This window comes from Dipodomys merriami, unplaced genomic scaffold (assembly GCF_024711535.1).
Source record: "Dipodomys merriami isolate MVZ:Mamm:240054 unplaced genomic scaffold, mDipMer1.0.p SCAF_15, whole genome shotgun sequence".
In the NCBI taxonomy this organism is placed as follows: domain Eukaryota; kingdom Metazoa; phylum Chordata; class Mammalia; order Rodentia; family Heteromyidae; genus Dipodomys; species Dipodomys merriami.
Window position 1 is genome coordinate 777655 of NW_027202826.1, and position 5566 is coordinate 783220.

Below are 5566 nucleotides of genomic sequence, written 5' to 3' on the forward strand. Positions count from 1 at the left end.
CTAGCCTCTATTTTAATTGCTATATATATATATATATATAATTTTATGTATTTTTCAAATTAAAAAGTTCTTTGACAGCTGGAAGCCAAGGCTTATGTGTGAAATCCTAGCTACTCAGGAGGCTGAGATCTGAGGACCATGGTTTTAAGCCAGCCCTGGGCAGGAAAGTCTGTTACTTCCACTAAAATATGCCCCCCCCCAAAAAGCTGGAAGTAGAGCTGTGACTTCAGTGATGGAGTGCTAGCCTTGAGCAAAAGAAGTTCAGGGACAGTACCCAGGCCCTGAGTTCAAGCCCCAGAATTGGCAAAAGGAAAACAAAGTTACTTTTAAAATGATGTAATATTTTTGAAGTTCCTGGGATTTGAACTGAGTTTCTTGTGCTTGCTAAGACAAGCAGTCTACCAAGTGGAATCATGTCCCTAGCCCAAACCCTATATACATGTCATCCTCATTTTCCTACTGTGCTGAGTATGTTACTCAGAAGCAAGAAGGAATTATTTTATACCCTAGTGGGTAAGATGTTATGCACTAACTAGTATTTTGTTGTAAGTGTGATACATTATAGGATTACTAGATTACCTAAAATATGTTTTTATATAATTTCAAATTAATATGTTCAGATTACAAACAACTTCGTCTTTTTTAAACCAACCTCATTAGTGGTATATGGCCATTTCCCCAAATTCAACATAACAATCTAGTGATTTTAATATACATAAAATGACAATTAGGTAGATTTAGGTTTTATTAGATGAACTTAATAGTTTTATGGTGTTGCCCCATCACAACTTTGATAAACATAAGATAATTCCTTACAAAGAGATGGCCCAAGCGTGGTTATGAGACTTTTGGGCCATGTACAAATGCAGTGTTTCAAAAAAATCTTAACTTGTAGTAATATATATGAAAAATCTCTAAATGTATTTATTAGAAGACTGGCTACAGATGCCTATAAGAATTATTGGTACTTTTTAGGGCTCTCTCTGTATTGCATGGTAGAAAACAGAGGCAATTATTTGAAAAAAAAAACTTGAGCAAAAAATTTAAACTCTGTATATTGAAAAAGTAATATACCCAGGAATTTTAGTTCCACAACTCTTATAGATGCAGGTAGAAGAGCCATAAATAATAGCTTCTAATTCGGGTGAAACTCAACTCTCAATGTTGCCTTGTTTTCCTGTTATTTTCCTTCAGAAAAGTTTTAAAAGAAATACACACAAAAAGCTGTGCAACTAGACAAGACACACTCCTTAAAAGAAGAATAATATCTACTTTAAAACTGACGTTCAAAGCCAGGGACTGGTGGCTGATGCCTAGCCTAACGTCCTAACTATTCACGAGGCTGGGCAACAAATCTGAGACTCTTATCTCCAGTTAACCGGCCCCGCTTCAACCGGGAGCTGGAAGTGGAGGTGTGGCCTCAAGTGGTAGACACCAGTCCTGAGGTAATGAATTTAACCCCCACAGGAAACAGATAGATAGACTTGTAGGTTTTGTCTCCCAGTTTAGAGAAATTGAATTTTGTCTTTCAGGAGGCAGCAATTTTGGCAAAAGAATACTTCTCTCTTACTCCTAGTTATATGATGCTTTTCTCTGGAAACCCAAAATTAAGAAGTGTGCAAAACCCCAAACATAAAAATCAGGTGAAGCAAATTCTGTACAGGGTACTGGCATCCAATGGGCATTTAGTAAATTCATAGATGGCAGACTTTAATCAATTAGGAATCTGATATACAAAGCTATTTTAGAAAAGGGTGGCATCACAATTGCATCATTGGCTCAGCATTAGTGTACCTAAAGCTTTTTGTCATATTGTTTTGGGGATTTTTTTTACATATAAACTTTATATACAAAGAGAGTTTTGTAAAATAGGCAATATAGTTGAGTTTTCATGCCACAGAACATTTGAATGCTAGATTTTTTAAATGTGCTACTTGTCCACACAAACTCATTTTACTCTATTCTATGAATTTCTGTTGTCATTGATATTTCTCAACTCTATAAAGCCTAAAATTCCCTACTAAGATATATTATTTTGACAGTTGAAAATTTTAGTAAAGGTGGCAGTTTCTCTGTTTATAAAGAAAGAAAAGAGTATTTCAACATAATATATTAAAAATTATTCCAATTTTTTCTAAGTGAAAGTGCCTCAAAGACAGACATAATTTGAGAATGTTTAGAAGCAAAAGTGCAGTCATACTGCTGAACACGTAGACTTCTAAACCTTTGTGCTTGTAAATCTTTTCTGATGGGATAATTTTCTAAATAGTTGTTTGAACCTATAGCATTCATTGCTTGGAGTAATTTATTCGTGACTCTAAATTTTGCTTTATTTTCTGTCAGTCAGAATCATTTTGGCTAATTTCCTTTGTATAAGGAGTCATGAATAATTGGGAAGGCGTGAGTGTATCTAGTGTGTCTAGGAAAGCAAGAAGCATTACGTTATCAAGAGGAAGAAAGCGTTCTATTGAATTAACTTCAATTCTTTTCTTTAAGATGTGTTTCTCTTAAGACATTGCCTAAGAACCATTTGAAATAAAGACTAACTTTGGAAGTAAAAAACTTGCCAGTGCAGTTAGGGGAGATTGGTAGAAGACTTCGAACGTCTCAAATGGTTTTCCTTGTACAGACTCCAGGGTAATTTTCCTAAAGCACAAGCCCCCAGTAATTTCTCTGTTCCGCATCATGCTGTGTGTGGCCTCAGAGTGAGCTCCTGTGCCAGCCAGCCCCACTTCCCCCAGACCTCAGCCCAGCGCAGTGAGGGTCTGCCTGTAGCTCGGGCTGCGCCCTCCTCTTACAGTAAGCCTGCTTCACTCCCTGTCCCGTCTCTCTCTGGTCTCCCTCTCCCCCACTCCCCACTCCAGAGGCTCCCTATGGCGTGCCCAGACTGCTGCAGGCATTTGTCAAGCCTTTCTCCCAGGTTTCCCGCAGCTCTGATTCACCAGGCTCGTCAGAACACGTCTTGGCTTTGTAGTTCCAATATGCAGTACAGAGGAGTTAGGGTTGTGCCGTAAACCATCAGTACTTACCCAGCCCTTATTGTATATCCCAGCAAGAACAGCTCACAGAAGTCCACGGCTAGCTAGTGTCTCCTGTCTCCAGGCCTTGTTATAGTTATTCGGAAGGAGGATGACAGAGAACTGACTTGAGATTTAGCAGCTACTTTCAGAAAAGACCAGGGAAGAATTTTTTTTAACAGATGGAGACATTTGTCTAGTGCTTTGTTATGAAGTTACTGATAGAAAGTTTGTCCACTTAAAAAAAAGATAGTGGGCTAAGATAATAGTATTAAGAGAAATAGAAAGACCTTCTAAAGATTTACCGTACCAGCTGTTGAATCTCCTAAGTCAGCATTGCAAGGTAGAAATTCCATGATGACGGGGAATGTCCTGAACTGGGGCTGCTAATCATAGGTGGCTTCCAAGTACAAAAACGTGATTGCAGCTGGGCGCCGGCTCACACCTGTAATCCTAGTTACTCAGGAGGCTGAGATCTGAGGATAGAGGTTCAAAGCCAGCCTGGGCAAGAAAGTCCATGAAATTCTTATCTCCAGTAAAACCACTAGAAAACCGAAAGTGGCGCTGTGGCTCAAGTGGTAGAGTGCTCCCCTTGAGCTGAAGAGCTGAGGGACAGCGCCCAGGCCCAGAGTTCAGGCCCCATGACCTACAAAAAATAAAACACACAAAAACGTGATTGCAGCTAAGAAATGGAATTTTTACTTTTTTTTTAATTCAAAGTTAAATTTACTTAGGTACGGTTAGTGGCTATCACATTGGACAATATGCTTCTAGAGAAAATACCACATAACAGCAATTGAATGAAAAAACAGTTTATTAAAGTACCTCTTTTAAGTTACTGATCCCTGATGCAGTTAAAATAACTTTAAGTGACTACATTTTAAGTAAAGATACTAAAGTCAAAGTCATGTCCCAAAGTACATAGATACCACCTTATTCATCTCACTTAATTATGACATTACTCATTTATTTTTTAAAATATAATTGTGCTGAAATGCTTATTGTGTTTAAGAAGATAGAAATGGAAAGAACATTTTAATTGTGAAAAATAGAACAGAAAATGAGAGGAAAACTATAATAAAGACAGATGCAGTATCATTAAGATACATGAATCCTGGTACCCGTGGCTCATGACTGCAATCCTAGCTTCTCAACAGGCTGAGATCTGAGGATTGAAGTTCAAGCCAACTGGTGGGTAGTGGGGCTTGAACTCTGGGCCTGAGTGCTGTCTCTCAGCTCCTCAGCTCAAGGCTAGCACTCTATCACTTGAGCCACAGAACCACTTCCAGTTTTCTGGTGGTTTATTGGAGATAAGAGTCTCATGGACTTTCTTGCCCAGGCTGGCTTTGAACGGTGATCCTCAGATCTCAGCCTCCTGAGTAGCTAGCTAGGATTACAGGCATGAGTATGAGTCTCATGAGTTCATGAGACTCATATCTAATGAATTAGCAAAAAAGCTTAATATAGGGGTGTGGCTCAAGTGGTAAAGATCAGTCTTACGTGAAAAAACTGAAGGACAGTCACCAGGCCCTGTTCATGCCTTAGTGCCAGCAACACAAACACACAAATACACACATATGTGTGTATATTTTCTAGGTATATATAACGAAAATAAGAATGTATTCACATAACGTAAGAGATTCATAAAATAAAAATACACTTCTGACCTTAGTGTACTTAGTATATAGATTCAGTATATTTGACGAGAAAGAAAATATTTGTACAAAAGTAAAGCTGGGTACTGGTGGCTCACACCTGTAATCTTAGCTACTCAGAAGGCTGAGATCTGAGGATCGCCGTTCAATTTCTATAATAATGGGAGAACTAATATAATGTATAATAAATTTCTCAACAAATGGGTTAAAAATCATCTTTCAGTGATTTTTATTTCAAAACTAAACTTTATAGATTTCTTTTATTGTTATTGCTTTCTTTTTTTCTTTTTGGTGGGTCGTGGGGCTTGAACTCTGGGCCTGGGCGCTATCCCTCAGTTCAGCTCAAGGCTAGCGCTCTACCACTTGAGCCACAGCGCCACTTCCAGTTTTCTGGTGGTTTATCGGAGATAAGAGTCTCATGGACTTTCTTGCCCGGGCTGGCTTTGAACCGAGATCCTCAGATCTCAGCCTCCTGAGTAGCTAGGATGGCAGGCGTGAGCCACTGGTGCCCAGCTGTTATTGCTTTCTTGAAGATCCAATTGTGACAACATTTATATTTCAAAACTTTAACTTGGGTTGACTTTTCAAAATAATGTACTTAACTTTTAAAAGTATTTTTGAACACTTAAATGCTGAACACTTAAATGCTTAATACTTATTATTTTAGTAAATGGATAAAATTTTTATAAAAAGCCAGCCTGGGCAAGAAAGTCCGTGAGACTCTTGTCTCCAGTAGAAAACCAGAAGTGGTGCTGTGGCTCAAGTGGTAGAGCACTAGCCTTGAGCTGAAGAGCTGAGGGACATCGCCCAGGCTGAGTTCAAGCCCCATGACCATCAACAACAACAATAAAGTAAAAAAACAGAAGTGACTGTAGAATATGCAACTATATTCAT